This window comes from Bubalus kerabau, chromosome 10, assembly GCF_029407905.1.
Source record: "Bubalus kerabau isolate K-KA32 ecotype Philippines breed swamp buffalo chromosome 10, PCC_UOA_SB_1v2, whole genome shotgun sequence".
NCBI classification, from domain to species: domain Eukaryota; kingdom Metazoa; phylum Chordata; class Mammalia; order Artiodactyla; family Bovidae; genus Bubalus; species Bubalus kerabau.
Window position 1 is genome coordinate 88375983 of NC_073633.1, and position 23961 is coordinate 88399943.

Below are 23961 nucleotides of genomic sequence, written 5' to 3' on the forward strand. Positions count from 1 at the left end.
TACCACTGTTATTCGTGACTGAACAACTACTTCTTGAGTAACAAGTAAGAATGAAGCCCTGGGCTGGGTTCTCAGATGTTCGAGTGAAAAACCATCACCTCTGCACTACAGTCTAGAGCAAGGTCAGGAAAGTTTTCATGAAGGGCCAGAAGGTAAGTATTTTAGGCTTTTGGGGACATACTGTCTCTCTCACAACTCCTCAAGTTTGCTGTTATACCTTGAAAGCAGCCATATATAAGATATAAGCAAAAGGGCATGGTTGTGTCCCAAAATCTCCAGTAGTTTGCCCACCCTAGGTCTAGAGGGAACACAGATATTCAAAGAGGCCATTACTATACAGTGTGATAAGCACTCTGACAAAGGAAGCAGGGAATACTGTAATCTCTTACTACTCAAAGAATGGTCCTTAGACCAGCAACATTGCTATAACTACAGAGCTTGTTAGAAATGCAAAATCTCAGGACTTCCCCACTGGTCATGTGGTTAAGACTCCACACTTCCACTGCAGGGGGCACAGGTTCAATTCCTGTTTGGGGAACTAAGATCCCACATACTGTATGGCACAGCCAGAAAGAAAAAAAAACAAAGGAAAAAAATAGAAATTCAGGATCTCCTTCCCTGCCCCAGAAGTGTTAAATCAGACTCTGCATTTAATAAGAGAAGCTCTGGTAGGGGCCCACTACATAGAAGGAAGAACATCTGACCTGAAAGCTGGACAAGGTTGGGAACATATTTCAGGCAGAAAGCACTGTAAATGCAAAAGCTTAGAAATGAGAGAGAACATGTTTGAGGAGCTGAAGAAGTTGAAGTCAAACCTTGCTGACGTTGTTTAGATGCTAACATTACTCTTGCTTAGAAGAGATTTAAGCAAACTAATAGTCAAAAGCAGTGGCTTGATTTTGTTTAGATCCCGTTTTGAAGAAACCAATGATTAAAAGATTTTTGAGACAATTGGAAATTTGAATATAGAGTGGGTGTTAATACCACTGCTTGTGAAAATGGTTGTGTGTTTATCAAAGAAAATGTCTACTTATTAGGCATACATATAGAAAGATTTAGGGGCAAAATGACCTGATCAGGAGAACCAGTTAGAAAAATATTCACAAAAAAGGAAGACAGATAAAAAGAAATGGATGAAGCAAGCAGCACAAGTGAGTAACTGTTGAATCAGAGGATGGGCACATGGATTCATTATATTATTCTCTCTTCTTTTGTGTACTTTTGAGAACTTTTATAATAAAATGTTAAAAAAAGAATTTTGGACTTTATCAGATCTCTTATCTTTGCTTTTATGTGCAGTTCATGACTAAACCATCCCAAGAGCTGTACACAAAGCAATATTTTCTTTCTTTGAAGACAATTCAGAGGCCCTTGACAGAAGGTCACTTTGAGCCCCAGTGGATCTACATGCATTTTCTTTTGTTGGAAAGATCAGAAAAACAATCACTTTATAGAGGTTTTGACTCCATTTCTTTAAGCCGATGTGCCTGGGCACAGGAGCCTTTGCCCAGAGGTAGCACAGACCTTTACCCAGAGGGTGCCGGTGTAGATACAGATAGACCAGCAGCCTGGTGGCAGCATTCTGCAATGGCCACAAGAATAATGTGCACTTCTGTGTGCCTGGGTTCGGAATCATGTATATATAATAGTAGGTTTCGATGGGAAGGATTATAGATTTTTCAGTGAGGGACATTTACTGTATCTCAGAGCAGATCACTAATAAGGAAATGAGAGCAGCTAAAGGGGATGGCTTTGGAGCCACCATTTATCAGCTCTGCAGCCTTGAGACAGCTATTAGGTTTCTCAAGGTCTCATTTCATCATCTGTAAAATTATTTCACCTACTCAATTGGGTTGCTGTGGAGATTTAATGAGATAATTTGTATAAAGGCCTGGTCTTATTTGGAGCTGTAAGAAGTAATCAATAAAAGCACGTTTTTTTTTTTTTTTTTTTCCTGAGTTGGACTTCTTGGTACTCTCCCTTATTTCTTATGTGGTTTGGAAAGCCTATTTTTGGACCCCAAATTTTACTGTTCCCCTGGTACCCTGTCTTCATCTCTAATGCAAAAAGTGGCCTATTAGCATGCATCTCTTTACCTGGATCTTCTTCCTGCCTGAATGTTGACATGATTCCTAGAAGTGCGGCACCCATCTTGCCATCCTGAGGTTAGCTTACAACCGAGGGGTGTCAGAGCAGAAGGATTGAAACCGGGGTCCTCAAGGGCAATGTGGGACTGTACCAGGGCGGGACTATCCACAGAATCTCACCTCTAGAACACATGTCCTGGAATTTTAAACTCCAGTTGTCTCTAACATAAGAAAGAAAGAAGATAGGTGTAGGTAAGGAAGTGTGGCAGAATATTGATAAATGATGAATCCGGAGAATACATACATGTGTTCACTATGTTTTTCTCTCTACTTTGTGTGTGTGTGTGTGTGTGTACACATTTGTGAAAATCTTCATAATAAAAACGTTTTAAAAAAAATCTGAACTTCAAGAAAATTCCCACCTTAAATTGTGAAGCTCCAGCTCATAGTTAAGCTCTTCCAAGAGCAGAGCGCAATGGTTTCCTGTTGATAGAGTTTCCACTGGCCTCATCCTCTCCAGGCCTGCCTCCATATTCCTGCCACACTGCTGCCCTCTGCGGGCCCTTACCGTCATGTGTGCCTGAGGTTAAGCTTTCCACCATGTCCAGAGGGTCCTGGTTGTAAGCTCTCTCTGCTGAACCTTTTCAGGGAGAGATTGGTCTCTTGATTTCAGATGACATTTAATAAGTGAGTGTTCCTTCTAAAATTCTTAATGCCTGCTTTTGGCAAGGCAACATGAGTCCCCCAAAATGGCATGTAGGATGATAGAAGAGACATAAAACCCTGCCTTTGAGGTTCATGTTATGGGGACAAGGATTCATAAGCTTTCCACTGGAGCTGATGCTCTCCTTTTCATTCTCACTTCTCTGACTTCTTCAATTTTTTACTCATGGAGATGCTCTGGGATATATTTCTGAAATCCCATCCTTTTTATTTATTCTTAGGTTTCATGAGTGTGATACTGGTGAAATATTTGAGAACAAAATGGCTATTTAAGATAGACCAGGTCAAGAAGCAACAGTTAGAACCAAACATGGAACCACGGACTGGTTCTGAATTGGGAAAGGAGTACGTCAAGGCTGTATATTATCACCCTGCTTATTTAACTTATATGCAGAGTACATTATGCAAAATGCTGGGCTAGATGAAGCACAGCTGGAATCAAAATTGCTGGGGAAAATATCAATAACCTCAGATATGCAGATGACACCACCCTTACGGCAAAAAGTGAAGAGGAACTAAAAAGCCTCTTGATGAAAGTGAAAGAGGAGAGTGAAAAAGGCTGGCTTAAAAATCAACATTCAGAAAACGAAGATCATGGCATCCAGTCCCATCACTTCATGGCAAATAGATGGGGAAACAATGGAAACAGTGACAGACTTTATTTTGGAGGGTTCCAAAATCACTGTAGATGGTGACTGCAGCCATGAAATTAAAAGATGCTTGCTCCTTGGAAGAAAAGCTATGACAGACTTAGTGTATTAAAAAGCAGAGATATTACTGACAAAGATCCATATAGTTAAAGTTATGGTTTTTCCAGTAGTCATGTATGGATGCGAATTGGACCTTTAAGAAAGCTGAGTGCCGAAGAATCACTGCTTTTGAACTGTGGTGTTGGAGAAGACTCTTGAGAGTCCCTTGGACTGCAAGGAGATCCAACCAGCCAATCCTAAAGGAAATCAGTCCTGAATATTCATTGGAAGGACTGATGCTGAAACTGAAGCTACAATACTTTAGCCACCTGATATGAAGAGACACCTCATTAGAAAAGACCCTGATGCTGGGAAAGATTGAAGGTAGGAGGAAAAGGGGACAACAGAGGATAAGATGGTTGGATGGCATCACCAACTCGATGGACGTGAGTTTGAGAAAGCTCTGGGAGTTGGTGATAGACAGGGATGCCTGGAGTGCTGCAGTCCTTGGAGTTGCAGAGTCAGCCATGACTGAGTGAGCTGAACTGAAAATGGACCAGGAAGAGATAAAGGGCTGCGTATAGGTTGCTTCACAAAGAGGTAATGGAATCATTTTTGTGATTCCAGAACAAAATAGAAATTGTACCACTAGGTTCACTGGCAAGAGAATGAGGAGGTTGTACTTTCTAGATGAAGAATAAATGGACAAATTCATATCCCCTTGCTGCTGCTGCTGCTGCTGCTGCTAAGTCGCTTCAGTCATGTCCAACTCTGTGCGACCCCATAGACAGCCCACCAGGCTCCCCTGTCCCTGGGATTCTCCAGGCAAGAACACTGGAGTGGGTTGCCATTTCCTTCTCCAGTGCATAAAAGTGAAAGTGAAGTGAAAGTCATGTCTGACTCTTTGTGACCCCATGGACTGCAGCCCACCAGGCTCCTCCGTCCATGGGATTTTCCAGGCAAGAGTTCTGGAGTGGGGTGCCATTGCCTTCTCCTATATCCCCTTACTTAACATTATTAAGTTGTGGAAATTGCCTTGTAGAAAGGAATTTTTGATATGCACTTGATCAAATTTGCCATGGCTTCTGGGTAACTAAAGGTCTTTATGAGCAGGTTGTATTTTCTACATCCATTCATTCCAGAGCAGATAAAAATACAATTTTTCTGTTACTCATGGCAGATAGAAGCTATCTAATAACTGGAAAAGTTCAGTTTTCATTCCAACCCCAAAGAAAGGCAATGCCAAAGAATGCTCAAACTACTGTACAATTGCACTCATCTCACATGTTAGTAAAGTAATGCTCAAAATTCTCCAAGCCAGGCTTCGGCAATACGTGAACCGTGAACTTCCAGATGTTCAAGCTGGTTTTAGAAAAGGCAGAGGAAACAGATATCAAATTGCCAACATCTGCTGGATCACCAAAAAAGCAAGAGAGTTCCAGAAAAACATCTATTTCTGCTTTAATGAGTATGCCAAAGCCTTTGACTGTGTGGATCACAGTAAACTGTGGAAAACTCGGGAAGAGATAGGAATACCAGACCACGTGACCTGCCTCTTGAGAAACCTATATGCAGGTCAGGAAGCAACAGTTAGAACTGGACATGGAACAACAGACTGGTTCCAAATAGGAAAAGGAGTATGTCAAGGCTATACATTGTCACTCTGCTTATTAACTTCTATGCAGAGTACATCATGAGAAACGCTGGGCTGGAGGAGGCACAAGCTGGAATCAAGATTGCTGGGAGAAATATCAATAACCTCAGATATGCAGATGACACCACTCTTATGGCAAAAAGTGAAGAGTAACTAAAGAGACTCTTGATTAAAGTGAAAGAGGAGAGTGAAAAAGTTGGCTTAAAGCTCAACATTCAGAAAACGAAGATCATGGCATCTGGTCCCATCACTTCATGGCAAATAGATGGGGAAACAGTAGAAACAGTGTCAGACTTTATTTTTCTGGGCTCCAAAATCACTACAGATGGTGATTGCAGCCATTAAATTAAAAGATGCTTACTCCTTGGAAGGAAAGTTATGACCAACCTAGACAGCATATTCAAAAGCAGACACATTACTTTACCAGGAAAGGTCCATCTAGTCAAGGCTATGGTTTTTCCAGTGGTCATGTATGGATGTGAGAGTTGGACTATAAAGAAAGCTGAGCATAGAATAATAGATGCTTTTGAACTGTGGTGTTGGAAAAGACTCTTGAGAGTCCCTTGGACTGCAAGGAGATCTAACCAGTCCATCCTAAAGGAGATCAGTCCTGGGTGTTCACTGGTAGGACTGATTTTGAAGCTGAAACTCCAATTTGACCACCTGATGTCAAGACCTGACTCATTGGAAAAGACCCTGATGCTGGGAAAGATTGAGGACAGGAGGAGAAGGGGATAACAGAGGATGAGATGGCTGGATGGCATCACCGACTCAATGGACATGGGTATGGGTGGACTCCAGGAGTTGGTGATGGACAGGGAGGCCTGGCATGCTGCAGTTCATGGGGTCACAAAGAGTTGGACACGACTGAGTGATTGAACTGAACTGAATTCCTATTTACTTATGGAAGTGAGGGGGTACATATTAAAGATAGAGGGGAACTTTTAGAGATGATCTAATTTACTGTTCTCATTTTATAGACAATGAAAACAGAGGGCCTTGTCAGAGGGGGGATTTACCAGATGTCCCATTGCTAATTCAGTGGTAGGCAGGCACTGGAGTTTAGCTATCTTTATAAGTACACTTGAAACATTTTCCAGGATAGACTATGTTCTGGATCACAAAAGATACCCTAACCAGATAAAAAGAATTGAAATCATACAAGTACATTCTCTAATCATAATGGGTTTAAAATAGAATTCAGTAACAAAAATTAGAAAAATCCCCAAACATTTGAAAAATCAAACCCTTCTAAATAATCCATGTATCAAAGAACGTCTCAAAGTAGGAAATATTTTAAACTGAATATAAATGAAAATATAACATTTTGAGATTTGTTTAATGCCACTAAAGCAGGAGATAAAGGGAAATTTATAGCATTAAATGCTTATATTAGAAAATAAGTGTTTCAGATGAATAATCTCGACTCCTATCTTAAGGAACTAGGAAAACAACAACAAAATAAACCCAAAGCAAGCATAAGGAAAGAAATAAAGATAAAAGTAGAAGTTACCTGAAAACAGGTAAAATGAAAAATCAATAAAATAAAAAACCTGGTTTTGATAAATATTCATAAACTTGTGGACAAAGAAGGTCACCTGCCATATCAGTAAACAAAAGATATGAGGCCATCAAGCCATCAGCCACTGCAGGCACCCTCAGTCATGCAGCGTGAGGATACTCAGATGGAAGAGCATAGGATACTGGCCCCAGATAGTTAAGGTGCATTCAAGGGAATAATTCCCATAAATCCAGACTCTTGCTGGGTTTACTTCCCATATAAAGGCATTGAGTTCATTAATGTGAGATGTCTGATTTTCCTTAATTAAAAGTAAATGTTTGGATTACCTGGTTTCTGTGCAAAAGCTTCACTATATCCTGATACCTCCCTCACCACTTTGGAACAATACCTCTCAGAGCTATCTGAGAGACTGTCTCCATCACTTTAAGACCTCAGTAAGTCCATTGAGTAACACATTAATTTTCAACTTTTAGATTGCACATTTTTTTTTTCCCATCAACAATCTTACAGTAAGACTGCCAAAAGTGATGGGGAAAAAAAGAGGATAATAATCACTGCCTTTCAGATCTAGCAGAAAGTCCTGCATCCCAGGAAATTCCCCATTCATGAGCAATTTGGGATGGTTGGTCACCCCACAACAAATTACCTAGGGATGAAAAAGATATCACTGCAGACCCTGCAAAGAATAAGGGAATACTAAAACAACTCTAGAGATAGAAACTCAACCAATTCAGATGAAATGGACTTTTAATAGTTCTTTGAAAATCACAAATTATAAAAACTCACCCAAAATAAAACAACTTGAATAGCCTGATAAGTACTAAATAGATTGAATTTATAGATAATGAATGACCTTCTGTAAAAGAAATCTCCAGGCCTCAATAGTTTCACTGGCAAATTTTATCAATCATTTAGAGAAGAAATAGCACCAATTTTATACTCTCTCTTCCAAAAAAAAAAGAAAAAAAACAGGAAGGAATATTTCCCATCTATTGTATGATTACTTAATTACTCTGATTTCGAAGCTAGGAAAGAGATTAGAAGAAAACTATAGACCAATATCCCTTATGAACATAGGTGCAAAATTTTCCAGTGAGGTATTATAGAATTAAATCCAGCACATTCTATCTATCCACCACCCATCTGGCTATTTATCTGTCTCATTATGACCAAGTGGATTTTATCCTGGTAATGCAAGAAGACTGATTCAATTTTCAAATAGCAATCAATGCAATCCACCATATTAAAAATATAAGGAAGAAAAACCATATGATCATACAGTCTTTTTTCTCATTGCACTAGCTGAATTTCAGTACCATGTTGACTAGGAATGAGGAGAGTAGATATCCCAGTCTTAGTTCTGATCTTAAAAGGAAAACATTCATTTTTTCACAAGTATGATGTTAGCAATCCAGTTTTTTTTTTTTTTATAGCTTTTTCTTATCAGGTTGAAAATATTACTTTCTATTTCTAGTTGATCAAGAATTTGTATCATGATTGAATGCTGCATTTTGTTAAAGTTTTTTTTCTTTACCAATTGGTATGATTGTGACTCTTTGTGAGTTCATGGACTGTAGCCTGCCAGGGTCCTCTGTCCGTGGAATTTTCCAGGCACTTATACGGGAGCAGGTTGCCATGAGCAGGTTGCCATTTCATACTCCAGGGGATCTTCCTGGCCTGGGGATCATACCACATCTCTTGTGCCTCCTACTCTGGTAGGCAGATTCTTTACCACTGTGCCATGACCCCCCACCAAAAGACAAAGACAGAAAGAAATATTGGTGTACAAATCTAACAAAACATGTAGAGATTTTGTACACTGAAAAACTACAAAACTCATAAAAGAAAAGACCTAAAAAAATGCAGATATAAACCTTGTTTGAGTTGGAAATCTCAACATAGTAAAAATGTTAGCTCTCTACAAATTAATGTACAAATATAATTCCAATACAAATTTCATATGAAAATTTTGTAGATATGGACAGCTTATTCTAAAACTTATATAGAATGCAAAGAAACTAGTCTAACCAAAACAATTTTGCAAAAGAAATAGTTCAACCCTAAAGACTTCACACGAAAACTACTAGAACGGATCAATGATTTCAGCAAGGTAGCAGGATACAAGATTTCTATAAATCTGTCACATTTCTTAACACTAACAATGAAATATGAGAAAGGAAAAGTTAAAAAAAAAACTTTTAAAATCACAACCAAAAAAAAAAAAAAAAATTTAGGAATAAGCCTAACCTAAGAGGTAACAGACTTACACAGGCATAACTGTAGAACACTGATAAAGGAAACTGAAGATTATCCAAAGATGGAAAGATATTTCATGCTTTAGGATTGGAAAAGTATTGTTAAAAGGGCCATATTACATAAAGCAATCTACAGATTTAATGCAATCCTTATCAAGTTACCCATGAAATTTTTCACAGAACTAGAACACATAATCTTAACATTTATATGGAGCCACAAAAGACCCAGAATTGCCAAAGAAATGCTGAGGAAAATGACCAAACCTGGCAGCATGCCCTCCCAGGCTTCAGGCAGTGCTACAAAACTTCTGTAACCAAACAGCATAGTACTGGCCAAAAACAGACGTGACTCAATGGAAGAGAAGGGAGAGACTGGAAACAAACCCATATACCTACAGTTAAGTAGTCTTTGACACAAGAAGCAAGAATATACAATGAAGAAAGACAGTCTCTTCAGCAAGTGGTGTTGCGAAAGCTGGACAGCTGCATGTAAATCAATGAAGTTAGAACACTCCCTCACACCATACACAAAAATAAACTCAAAATGACTTAAAGACTTAAATATAAGACATGATACCATAAAACTCCTAGAAAAGAACTTAGGCAAAACATTCTCTGACACAAATCATGGAAAAAGCAAGAGAGTTCCAGAAAAACATCTATTTCTGCTTTGTGGACTATGCCAAAGCCTTTGACTATGTGGATCACAATAAACTGTGGAAAATTCTGAAAGACATGGGAATACCAGACCACCTGACCTGCCTCTTGAGAAACCTATATGCAGGTCAGGAAGCAACAATTAGAACTAGACATGGAACAACAGACTGGTTCCAAATAGGAAAAGGAATACATCAAGGGTGTATATTGTCACCCTGCTTATTTAACTTCTATGCAGAGTACATCATGAGAAATGCTGGGCTGGAAGAAGCACAGCTGGAATCAAGACTGCCAGGAGAGATATCAATAACCTCAGATATGCAGATGACACCACCCTTATGGCAGAAAGTAAAGAGGAACTAAAAAGCCTCTTTGCCAGGGTCCAGCCCCAGTGGATCCAGGGAATTAGAAGTGGGGATGGTGTCATCGAACTGGATAAAATCGCTTTAATTAAATATTAATTAGAGATATAAAGAGTAATAGAATAAGGATAGCTCATCAGGAAAATTCAGTGGAGAAAAGAGGCTGAATAACTTGGTTTATGTGAAAAGTTAATAAAATTCCAAGGCAAGGAATTTATGTCACCTACGTAGGCTGCAGGCGTCCCCCCGCTCTCCCGAAGGAGAGGAGACACTAAGGCCTTCCTGGTCAGATCTTAGAAGCCCAGGCATAATTAGTAGGCTTGACGAGCCTCCATGCTCCAGATGGGAATTCAGCCAGAAGTTGAGACAAAGAACGACATGGGGAGACCAAGTTTCAGTGAACAAGGCCCGCACTTTATTTTCCAAAGTAGTTTTTATACCTTAAGTTGTGCATAGAGGATAATGGGGGAAGGGGTAGAGTCATGCAAGGACAGCAGTCCTTGATCCTAATCAAAGCCAGGCTTTCTTCCTGAAAACTTATCATATGCAAAAGTTTAGGTGATTTACACTATCTTCTGGCCAGGGGTCCTGTCAACATTTTAAGATCCTTTCTTCAGAAAACTTATTTTTCTCTAAAGGTGATTATTCTAAAATCAGGCACCACCCTCGGAAAGCATTAGATAAAGTTGCATTCCTATAGGGCAAAGGTGTGGTGGGCTATAACAAGAAAAAGAATTAACTCAAGGGTCCAAGGTTACAAACATTAAAGCTACTACTTACATTCCTATACACCAATTACATTAATCAATACACTGCCAGGGACACAGTAGGTAAGGGATATGGAAACTTAGCAGCAAACATTGGCCCAACAAGTGAAAAACCCTTCACCAATACAATTTCTAATCAATCTTTTAACTGCTCAAAGGAATATGTATTTAGACAGTTTAGAACATCTCATGTCTCTCACGGTTGGGAGGCTCTGAACAATCACGTGTGGCCGGAAGAACCTATTCAGGCAGGCTAGAGGACTTCCAAAGGAGTTTGTAGGTTGAAACACTCTTGTCACGCCCAGAACTTTATTAACTGGAGCTGTAAGTTAACTCTTTTTAGGGGACAGCCCCTCGTAAAGTCAGAGGTGTAGGTGAGAGCACAAAGCAGTAAAGTAGGCAGACTCTGGTTTTGGGGGTAGATGCTCGAGAATTTCCAGGGGGACTCCTGAGTCTCGATCCTGCCTTTGCGTATGCCAAGCCTCCTTCCTCATGACCTTTGCCACGTGCGGAATTCCTCATGCTGGCTCCCGGCACCTCTTGATGAAAGTGAAAGAGGAGAGTGAAAAAGTTGGCTTAGAGCTCAACATTCAGAAAACGAAGATCATGGCATCTGGTTCCATGACTTCGTGGGAAATAGATGGGGAAACAGTGGCTGACTTTATTTTTCTGGGCTCCAAAATCACTGCAGATGGTGACTGCAGCCATGAAATTAAAAGACACTTACTCCTTGGAAAGAAAGTTATGACCAACCTAGATAGTATATTGAAAAGCAGAGACATTACTTTGCCAACAAAGGTCTGTCTAGTCAAAGCTATGGTTTTTCCAGGGGTCATGTATGGATGTGAGAGTTGGACTGTGAATAAAGCTGAGCACTGAAGAATTGATGCTTTTGAACTGTGACATTGGAGAAGACTCCTGAGAGTCCCTTGGACTGCAAGGAGATCCAACCAGTTCATTCTAAAGGAGATCAGTCCTGGATGTTCCTTGGAAGGAATGATGCTAAAGCTGAAACTCCAGTACTTTGGGCACTTCATGCGAAGAGTTGACTCATTGGAAAAGACTCTGATGCTGGGAGGGATTGGGGGCAGGAGGAGAAGGGGATGACAGAAGATGAGATGGGTGGATGGCATCACCGACTCGACGGACATGAGTTTGAGTGAACTCTGGGAGTTGGTGATGGATAGGGAGGCCTGGCGTGCTGTGATTCATGGGGTTGCAAAGAGTCAGACACGACTGAGCAACTGAACTGAACTGAATGTTTTCTTATGTCAGTCTCCCAAGGCAATAAAAATAAAAGCAGAAATAAATCAATGGGACCTAAGCAACCTTATAAGCAAAGGAAACCACAAATAGAAAAACAACCTATGGACTGGGAGAAAATACTTTTAAGTATTTTTTCTGACAAGGGATTAATTTCCAAAATATACAAACAGCTCATATGGCTCAATAACCAAAAATAAATAAATAAATAAAATAAACAACCCAATCAAAACATGGGCAGAAGACCTAAATAGACATTTAGGTCTCCAAAGACATCCAGATGACCAACAGGCACATGAAAAGATATTCAACATTGCTAATTAGAGAAATGCAAATCAAAACTACAAGATACCACCTCATGTGGGTCAGAATGGCCATCGTCAAAATGTCTACAAATAACAAATCCTAGAGAGAGTGTGGAGAAAAGGGAACCTTCCTACACTGTTGGTGGGGAAGTAAATTGATGAAGCCACTATGGAAAACAGTATAGAGGTTACTCAAAAAAACTAAATAGAGTTATCATATGATCCAGCAATCCCATTCCTGGGCATATATCCAGAGAAAACTCTAATTTGAAAATACATGCACCCTAGTGTTCACAGCTACACTATTTACAACAGCCAAGACATGGAGACAGACTAAATGTCCACCAACAGATGAATCTATAAGGAAGATGTGGTATACATATACAATGAAATATCACTCTGCCACAAACAAGAGTCAAGTAATGCCATTTGAAACAACATCAATGGACCTAGAGATTATCATGCTAAGTCAAACAGAGAAAAAAAATATATCATTACATGTGGAATCTAAAAAAATGTTGCAAATGGACTTATATACAAAACAGAAGCAGACTCACAGACATAGGAATACACTTATGGTTACCGAAGGGGAAAGGTTAAGGGAAGGGATAGATTAGTAGTTTCAGATTAGCAGAAGCAAAATACTATATATAAAATGAGAAAAACAACAAGGTCCTACTACATAACACAGAAAACTAGTATATAATATTATAAACTATAGTGGAAAAGAATCTGAAAAATAATGTATCTCTGTAACTGAATCAACTTTGTTCTATACAGATACTACACAACATTGTAAATAAACTATACTTTAGTAAAAGTAAATAAAGTTTGAGGAATCACACTATATTATTCTAAGACTTACTATACAGCTATAGAAATCAAGATAGTGTAGTACTGGTGAAGAGGCACACAACAGAGCAGTGAGACAGCATAGAGAGATCAGAAATAGATTTACGCAAATATGATCAATTGATGTTTGAAGAGGTTCAAAGGCAATACTAAGGAGAAAACATCTTTTCAGCAAATAGTGTTGGAACAACTGGATGTCTATGTGCAAAAAAAAAAAAAAAAAAAAAAAAATTCAACCTAACCTTCACACTTGTATGTGTGTGCTCAGTCATTTAGTTGTGTCCGTCACTTTGTGACCCCATGGATTGTAGCCTGCCAAGCTCCTCTCTCCATGGGATTTTTCCAGGCAAGAATACTGGAATGGGTTGCCATTTCCTACTCCAGGGAGTCTTCCTGACCCTGGGATTGAACCCAACTCTCTTACATCTCCTGCACTGGCAGACGGATTCTTTACCACTGCACCACATGTGAAGCTCCATTACCTTCACACCTACACAACAATTAAGTCAAATTGATCATGGATCTAAGTGTGAAACATAAAACCACAGAATTTTTATAGGAAAACATTGGAGAAAGTCTTCAAGACCTAGGATAGGCAAAGAATCCAACGCATGATACACAATAGAAAATAATGATAAATTAGACTTCAAAATTTAAAAGTTTTGCTCTAATGTTAACAGAATGAAAATACATACCACACACTAGGGTAAAATATTTGTAAATCACATATAAAGGTCTTGTATGCACAGTGTATAAAAACAGTCACCCTCCTAGGTATTTTCCCTAGAGAAATAAAAACTTTTGTTCATGCAGCTCTATTGAAAGTTGACCAAAGCTGGAAATAACCCATTAAAAGATGGATCACTAACAAACTATGGTATGTCCACACAATTGAATTTTACTCAGCAACAAAAAAGAACTGAATCTACTGATACATGTAACAACCTGCATAGTCTTTAAGACATCATGTTAAATCAAAAAAGCCACTATGAAAAGATTATCCTTTGTATTATTCCATTATATGATATTCTTGAAAGGACTAAAGCATAGTGACAGAACAGATTACAGGTGGTGTGAAGGTGTGATTACAAAGATAACAGAAGCCACTGTTTTGAGGGTGACAGAACTATTTTGTATCTAGACTGTGGTAGCAGCTACTGAAATCAATATATATGTTAAAATCCATAGAACTGTACATACATGTTAATTTAAAAAAATAAACATAATAATAGACATTATTTAATTGCTTCCAATATATAAATTTGGGTAAAACTCAATCTCAAATGCTGAAAAGATTATAGGATTATTAGAGAGGATCATGGCATTCAGTCCCATCACTTCATGGTAAATAGATGGGGAAACAATGGAAACAGTGACAGACTTTATTTTTGGGCTCCAAAATCACCACAGATGGTGACTATTGTCATGAAATTAAAAGACCCTTGCTCCTTGGAAGAAAAGCTACGATCAACCTAGACAGCATATTAAAAAGCAGAGACATTACTTTGCCAACAAAGGTCCATCTAGTCAAGGCTATGGTTTTTCCAGTGGTCATGTATGGATGTGAGAGTTGGACTGTGAAGAAAGCTGAGCACTGAAGAATTGATGCTTTTGAACTGTGGTGTTGGAGGAAACTCTTGAGAGTCCCTTGGACTTCAAGGAGATCCAACCAGTCCATCCTAAAGGAGATCAGTCCTGGGTGTTCATTGGTAGGACTGACTTTGAAGCTGAAACTACAATACTTTGGCCACCTGATGCAAAAAACTGACTCCTTGGCCACCTGATGCGAAGAACTGACTCCTTGGAAAAGACCTTGATGCTGGGAAAGATTGAAGGCAGGAGGAGAAGGGGACAACAGAGGATGAGATGGTTGGGTGGTATCACCAACTCGATAGACATGAGTTTGAGCAAGTTCTGGGAGTTGATGATGGACAGAGAAGCCTGGTGTGCTGCAGTCCATGGGGTCGCAAAGAGTCAGACATGACTGAGTGACCAAACTGAACTGAGAGAAGAAAGTAGGTGTTAATCACTGTTCAGTTCAGTCGCTCAGTCGTGTCCGACTCTTTGCGACCCCATGAATTACAGCACGCCAGGCCTCCCTGTCCATCACCAACTCCTGGAGTTCACTCAGACTCACGTCCATCGAGTCAGTGATGCCATCCAGCCATCTCATCCTCTGTTGTCCCCTTCTCCTCCTGCCCCCAATCCCTCGCAGCATCAGAGTCTTTTCCAATGGGTCAACTCTTCGCATGAGGTGGCCAAAGTACTGGAGTTTCAGCTTCAGCATCATTCCTTCCAAAGAAATCCCAGGGCTGATCTCCTTCAGAATGGACTGGTTGGATCTCCTTGCAGTCCAAGGGACTCTCAAGAGTCTTCTCCAACACCACAGTTCAAAAGCATCAATTCTTCGGCGCTCAGCCTTCTTCACAGTCCAACTCTCACATCCATACATGACCACAGGAAAAACCATTAACACCTGTTAAAACAGCCATTTTCTTTAACACATGACACAAGAAAAAGATGGAAAAGAGTAAAGAGTCATTCTAAACTTATTAGAACTCATTGGCATTTCAGTCAGGAGCTGTTTTGACCACCATCATTTAAACACAATAGGGACCTCAGCCTTCTATTTTTCTACTCCTTCATCCTTAGCATACAGTATACATCCTTAGGGTCACCTCCCGGGTCTTAGCTGATGGACTTCCAACCAGTTTGTTTACCTTCCAATGGAACAAGAACGATGAAGGGGAGGATTTGCAAAAAACCTTTCAATTGAATCAAGTCCTTTTAATGAGTTTTCTTTGGGGATGCATATATGCTTCCTCTCATTGGCCAGATCTTAGTCACATTGGTAGCCCAATCTGCAAGGAAAGTTGGGAAATGTCGTTTTTTGCTGGGCCCAATGCAGCCCAAGATCAGATCAGAGTTGTCACTAGTGAAGGAGGGGAATGGATGTTGGGTAGTCAGCTAGTAGTCTCTGCCCTGGTGTAGCAGTAGGTTCTCCCCATGGGAGTGAGGGTTAATTTGATCATGAGGAAGGGTGAGCAGAAAGGCAGTTTGCAATAGCCCAGAGAAGAAATTGTCTTTCTGGGGGATTATCTGTTTGAACATGCGGCAGAGAACAATGGTGCTTCAGTAAAAATCCCTTTACTGGGAGGACTGTCAGTGTGACCAGGAGAAGATCCTCTTCAATCTGTTAGGATTTTAGAATAAGAACAGTCTTCTGTTTCTGGAAGCTTCCAGGAAGAATTACAAGTTGTAGCCTCACGTGACTAGGTCTTGCTTGAGTCGAGGACACATGAGGTCACCTCCTGCCTCGCAGATGAGGTAGGACAACCTAGCAGTCAGGACTAAAGGCTGGGTGGTCACTCAGGATTTGCACACACCAGGGCGAGCATGGGCTTCCAGGAGCTCTTCCCTGACCCACTTCTGTGGAATTTGGAAATTCTCTATCATTTCCTCTCCTCTGTGGTGACGCAGCTGGCCTTAGGGAGGGACACAGGCATTTAGAGTACTGAACTTTGTTGCTACCTTCCAGGACTCCATTCTTGGGAGTCTGTTTAATGCTGTTTCCTGGGAAAGCTGTGTCTCCTGTTTGCATTCTCATCCCCAACTCAGCCTCTCCTTTTCAGTTGTGTCTTTACTTCTAATATTTTCCCTCCCACTATGCTGTTGTGATGGCAAGTAAAATATGGAAAAATACATGTGTATTAGGCAGGGTTCTCCAGAGAAACAGAACCAATAGGATATTTATAAATAAATACATATAAACAAATAAATATATTTGAATGTACATAAAATTAGACTTCCCTGGTTGTCATTGGTTAAGAATCCACCTACCAAGGCAGGTGACATGGGTTCAAGCCCTGGTCTGGAAGATTCCACATACTTTGGGGCACTAAGCCGTGTGCCTCAACTACTGAACCTGAGCTCTAGAGCCTGTACTCCACAGGAGAAACCACCGCAATGAGAAGCCCGCACGCTGCACCTAGACAGTAGCCTCCACTTGCCACAACTAGAGAAAGGCTGTGCACAGCAACAGAGACCCAGTGCAGCCAGAATAAATAAATATTTTTAAAACCTATATATATATTAGAAATTGACTCACGTGATTATGGAGGCAAGGAGTCCCATAGCTTGCCATCTGGAAGACAAGGGAAGCCAGTGGTGGAGATCAATCCAAGTCTGAAGGCCTGAGAACCAGGAGCACTGACCTCCAAAAGTGGGAAGAGAGAAATATCTGGGCTCAGGCAGAGAGTGAACTCACCCCTCCTCCACCTTTTGGTCTTTTTCAGGTCCTTAAGAGAATTGATGATGCCCAGCTGCGCTGATGAGGCTATGGTCTGCCAATTCAGATGCTAATCTCTTTCAGAAACACCCTCAAGGATGCACCTAGAAATAGTTTTCCCAGCACGCATGGTTATTGCTCCCCATAGAAGATGGGGGCCATTAGTTTAGGACAAACAGCACTACACACTTCAGGCGGCCCAAGTGCATCAGTGTTTATAAAATTGTAGACGAACTGTTGTAACTTCGAGATCTTTCTTCTTCATCTGATCTGCTAATCCACTGCCCACCACTGTTGCCCAGGTGTAAACCCTTCTTACTTCTTGCTGGAATCATCAGTAACCATTTATCAGGCCTCTTTAGCATCAGGTTTACCACTCTTTAATTCATCCCCACTGCTGTTGCCAGCGGAGAAGGTGATGGCACCCCACTCCAGTACTCTTGCCTGGAAAATCCCATGGATGGAGGAGCCTGGTGGGCTGCAGTCCATGGGGTCACGAAGACTGGACACGACTGAGTGACTTCACTTTCACTTTTCACTTTCATGCATTGGAGAAGGAAACGGCAACCCACTCCAGTGTTCTTGCCTGGAGAATCCCAGGGATGGGGGAGCCTGGTGGGCTGCCGTCTATGGGGTTGCACAGAGTCGGACATGACTGAAGCGACTTAGCAGCAGCAGCTGTTGCCAGAGAGATTATTTTAACACGCGACCAAATTATGCTTAAAATTGTTCAGTAGCAGTATTTCCCAACCAAGGAATGTTGCAAATGTCCTAGGGGGTTATGCCCATAAAGATTTTTTATTTCCTGTTTCAGGTTCTGTTTTTCGGAACTTGAAATATGAATGTTAGAATTACTTAATTATTCCCACCTGCGAAAGTAGAGGCATCTGCTCCCCTCTAAGAGGGTGTGCACTGTGGTTAATAAGATGGGAAGAAGGAAAACTCTTGAAGCTAGTATTCTCTGGGATATCAGGGGACCACTGATAGCCACAGTGGGAGTTTTTGCTGGTACACTATTTTAAGTTGTTTGTATTTTTGGTTATATATTTTAAAATTTATACCCATAATGGATTAATGGCTAAAGATGGGACAAATTTAGGTTCTCATGTCAAAATGCAACAAACGAATTAAAAAAAAAAACATAAAAAGAGCATTCTCTAAATCTCTTCAAGATGATTTCATCAGATCTAGAAGTTTCAGTAACATAGCAACATTTGTTATATAGCATATCAAAGGATATCTGATACTTGTGACTGTTCCATGTAATCTCGTGTCTAGTTTACTTGGTATAAAGATCATTAATACCTACAAAGTGTTCTTGGTTAGAAGACCTGGGAAAGGGCAGCCTGAAGCCCTTTCCTAATTTCACCATTTAGAAACAAACATGAATGTTTCAAAAATAAACCGGTTGATTTTTTTTTCATAGCAAAGGCAAGCATTCCAACATTAGGTCATGAAAGCAGTTTTAATCTATTTTTACTACTGTAAAATGTAGTCAAAATCGTTCTATATTAGGTGTGCTCAATCTCAAAATACACCCACAATACAAGATGTTAATGGTAAATGTACTGGTCAAGAAATTGTACTTTTACTTACGTAATTAACAAGGTAAATTAAGAAGCACGTGTTGCCTATTAGTGGAACAAAGAAGAAACTTGTCCTCTTAAATATTATTAGACAGTTATTAAAAGTGACTCTTGTAAAATAGTCTGTAAGCTACTGCCCTAAAACTATTTTTTAACTCAAAAATATTTCTTTATTTTATGCCATGTGTAAATGACATTCGATTTTAAAAATCCTCCAAGAGAATTACAAGCTTATCTATTTTATCTCTTTGAGAGGCATTCAAGGGTCATAACTAGACCTTTTAGCATGACACACTAGCCTTCTGAGACTTGGTTGATAACATTCCTGCCACTCACCAATGCATACTACCTCTTGGCTATCTCAAACCATAGGAAGTTCCCCCAAACATGTCCTCAAATTCTGGGTTTTTGCATGTGCTTGTTTCTGCCTGAAATGTTCTTCCATCATTGTTGAACCATTTTTGAACCAAAAGAAGCATTTCTTACTTAATCCTTGAGATCAATTTATCTCTAAACATTTCCCTTTCTGAAAGTCAGGAAGAGTTAGATGTCACTTCCTGTGTTTCCAAACCATCCTTTTCATAATCCATTTAATTATCAGGAAGTTTTGTAAGTAGTTGAGCAATTCTCTGTCTCTCCCACTAGACTATGCGTTCTTGGTGGTGGGGTTTTTGTCTTACTCATGTTTACATCCCTAGGGCACAAACATTTGACTCTCAATAAGTGTTTAAAATGATGTTTCATAAGGTGGCCCCCATCAAGAAAAGGCTTAATTATATTTTTAAAATTCTGTTTAGAAACCTGGAAAGTATAAACTGTATTTTGAAAAAAAAAATCTCAAATGACTGAAACATAAACAAAAATGTTGGTATTTACAAAGGTGCCCTCTCAAATCTTCAGGGCACTGAGCTTTTTGCAGAACTCAGTCCCTAAGGGATCCTGGGTACACAGGCTGTGCTCAGAATCACCCCTTTTTTTCCCACATGAGCTCAGCTGTGTCTATCTGATGGATGTGTCCCCGGGTGGTCCTTTTTTCCCTCACACTGGCTTTTACTTTCTTTTGGAGTGGGCCCTATTGCTGGGGTGAATGAGGTAAAGGCAGAAAAGGACAAAGGAGCGGGCCGTTATTGTCATAAGATGTTATTTTAGTGTCTCACAAGGAAAGAGGCCCTCAGAGGAGTGAATCCATGTATGTAAGCACGAGATATAACATTTAATTTCATTTCAGAGAAATCCTGAGAAAAACTACAGGAAAGCAGTGGTGTATTCTCTCTTCCTCGCCCAGGAATCAAGAGGATGCACATGAAAGCCTCCTCATTTCTCATAAATCAGGGCCAGGTGGATCTGCTGGGCGTCCTCTCTTTATACCTGAAAACTGTCAGGAAACCTCTAATTAATATTCTGAAGGTGCTCTAATTCTTTTTTGGAATCTTATTTGAGCAAAACCCGAAGGATGAGGAAACAGAAAAGTCTTCCAAGTGTACCTTCTCTGTTCAAAAGGGCACCAGTGCATTCTGCCAGCTTCACTCTAACACTTCCCTGAAGGGGTGCAGGTTAAGTGGGGTGCCCTTGTACCTTCCAGGACAGGTCAATTATTTAACCCAGGTGCAGGTGATTTGGCTTTAGGCAGTTGGAACAAAAGCAATCTGATCGGAGGTAATTTGGCCAGTAAGATAACTTTGGTAAAAAATGAACGCTTCTTGACCATTGGTTTTTCATGTATTAAGCATTCTGGCAGACTAGAAGGGAGGTCTTGCAACCCTTAATGTATTGTTGGTGCAGTTTTTTGGTCTCCTTTCCCTGTCTTTTTTAAGTGCAGTAAGTTTTATTTTTTTCCTTATTCTTTGGATATTTTATTTTGGAATTAATTTTCAAAAATTTATTCCAGCTTTGCACTGTATATAATAATGAAAAATTAGAAACATTTTAAATGCCTAGTGAAAGAAAATTAGTTGAAATAAACTCCATGTCTAACAATAGGTGGATTGCTTAAACATGTTACAGTATATTTCAAAGAAGTATGAAAATCCCCAATGATCCCCTAAATTAGCTATTTTTCAGGACTCAGACCTAAGAGATGTAGATATATAACCCATTCTTATAAAAAAGACATATGGACACACACAGGAAAAAATCTGAAAGTTGTATGCTTTGGTGATTGCTTCTAATAGGTAGATTTATATGGGAATACTTTACAGTTGCCTTTCTATTTTTTATTTTTAATGAATAGATGTTGCCTTTTTAATATGAAAAATAATTTGAGAAACTTCTTAATAAAATAAACTATAAGGATGACCTGGAATTTTTGTGCTTTGGGGGTGTGATGGAGACTTGCAGATGGCTACATCGTCATCAGGTTATTTGAGGCAGCAGCGCATTCAGCCAGCGGGCTGCCTCTCCCAGCCTCCCCTGTAGCTGCACGGGCCTTGGGACTGGGTTTTGACCTCAGCAGAGGGCCTACATGGTCTTTCCAGAACATCTCCTTAAAAGGGGTGGAGCGGGCCCTTGGCCTTCCCATCTTCTGCCCTCTGCCTGAACTTGAATATGATGGTTGACACTCCAAGAGTTAAGGCCAGGGATAACAGACTGAAAATGAACTAAACAATTAAGGAAAAAACAGCAAACTTCCCTCAGGTTTCATGTTTCCCAAACCAAAACATGAAAATATTTAGAAAAACAGAAATTCATAGAGGCTGCAAAATCACACCCCCAAAAGCACTAGAATTGTTAATATTTTTTTAAAAAGTTAGCAACTGGAGATATTTATGTAACAGGATGAAGATAGGTGCCAAGTGGGAGTGTTTTCTCATATTAGTTGGAACTGATAACAACTTTACTGCTGAAAACAAAAACCTCAAGTTTCCCCACAATGTAAGAGCAGAGACTGGCCAGCCATTGGGGATGGCAGCTTAGCAGAATGACTGGCTAAGAGGCAATACTTTCAGCAGGTCCCATACCACCACCAACTCCAATCTCCCAGCATCCCTCTGACCCCATCCCAGACGCCCATACCATCTCCTAGTATAGGACTTTGAGGGAAGGAGAAGGTGTTTTAAATAGGAAAATATTATGAAGAATAGAGATGTCTCATTTTCCTTATGTCCCTTTGTGGGGACTGGGAGTAAGCTCCAAGACAAGTAGAAGGGGCAGGAACTGGAGAGATTCATTTGTACAACTTGGGAGTGTCTTCAAGAAAGGCAGACTGACATCTCTTCTGATTAGGAAGAAAGAGCCCTGGGGGAGATGATGAGAAGAGATGAATGGACCAAGTGGGAACAAGGGCCATCCCTTTAAATGTCCCACTCCTAGAAGTATAGAAAATAGATTCTACTTGTGTCGGCAGATTCAAGGGTTATGAGCCTCCTTGAAATGATGAGGTGGGGATAGGGCTCACTGGGGAGCATCAGAGCAAATAGCAAAAGCCTAGGCCTCACATGAGTATAGTTCAGGTTGCCCATGGGGGTCATCCTGAGGATGGGGTCACTCCTCTTTAGGGATCCTGAGAAACTGTCACACATTACTAAAGCCTGTTGAGATGGTTACCCAATCACCCATCCATAACCAGACCATAGAAAACTCCTTACAACAAACCATGGCAGATGCATACGTCCGCTAGGCCTTTCTGGAAATAGTGTCATTTTCCTGTTCTCTCCTCCCGCCCCAGTACTGGAGGGAAAAAAGGAGTGGGTGTGCCAGGGAGAATTGACCATACCCCCATTACATTTCAACTAGCCTGGGCTTGGTGGGGGATGGGGAGGATGGGGAGCTTTGAATTCAGTGTGAGATGGAATCCCTAAGTTGTGTCCAAATCTTTTGTGACCCCATGAATTGTAGCCCACCAGGCTCCTCTGTCCATGAGACTTCAGGCAGGAATACTGGAGTGGGTTGCCATTTCCTTCTCCAGGGCATCTTCCCAACCCAGGGAAGGAACATGCCATCTCCTGCATTGCAGGCAGATTCTTTACCGCTGAGCCACCAGGGAAGCCCCATGAAATGGAAAATTTCAAATAAACAAGACTGAACTTCAAGAATTAAAAGGAGATGACTTTGAGAATTGAAAGTAATTGAATAGCTAGAGGCTTTAAGGAGAAGGCAATGGCACCCCACTCCAGTACTCTTGGCTGGAAAATCCCATGGATGGAGGAGCCTGGTAGGCTGCAGTCCATGGGGTCACTAAGGATTGGACACGACTGAGTGACTTCACTTTCACTTTTCACTTTTACACATTGGAGAAGGAAATGGCAACCCACTCCAGTGTTCTTGCCTGGAGAATCCCAGGGATGGGGGAGCCTGGTGGGCTGCCATCTATGGGGTCGCACAGAGTGAGACATGACTGAAGCGACTTAGCAGCAGCAGCAGAGGCTTTAAAGGAAATGTCAGGAAGGAAGTTCACTCCTCCAGTGGGAAGGGGTGTTCCATAGAGCCCGGTAGAGAGCAGGCATGGAAAATTAGGCCTATTTCCTGTTTCCACTCTAGTGTGGGATTTTCCCTCATTAAACCAATTATACTCCTCAAAAAAAAAAAAAAAGTCCAATTGACTATATTGTTTCATGCCATCCCGAAGGCTAGACAGGATATTGTAATGAGGTGGTCACACAGCACAGGTATGGAAGAAAGTTCTGGAAAGCTACCATGTGGTATGATGAGCTAGATACACTTTTTGAACCATTTTGGATCCTCTTGATCTCACCTGCCCCAGGGACCCTTGACCACTTGACTATTCCAGGAAACATTTTCTCAGGGCCTCGGTCACCTTCTGGAGAGCCCAAGCCCATAACCTCGTGGCCTTTTGCTCTACTAGACTCCTAACTCCTGCAGTGGGGCATCCCTGATGGTGGTGAGCCCCAACTCTGCACTGAGGTTTGCTGGGGTGACCCACAAGTGGTCACCTAACAGGAGATGGACACATTCTCCAGGGACAGGCTGCCTTGAGCTACAGTTTACAGAACCC

The 23961-nt window shown here is 40.7% G+C and overlaps 1 long non-coding RNA gene across 4 annotated transcripts in view; it reads right to left on the reverse strand.

Moving 5' to 3' along the window:
* The window catches only part of LOC129621751 (uncharacterized), a 113010-nt gene extending 95575 nt beyond the window's left edge, over positions 1 to 17435 (reverse strand). For 3 of the 4 annotated variants that reach the window (XR_008699663.1, XR_008699662.1, XR_008699660.1), the window contains exon 1: positions 17245 to 17435. This is a non-coding gene — a long non-coding RNA (uncharacterized LOC129621751). The remainder of the gene's footprint in view (positions 1 to 17244) is intronic. The other variant, XR_008699661.1, reaches the window with a different exon arrangement.
* Between the last annotated feature and the right edge of the window lie 6526 nt (positions 17436 to 23961).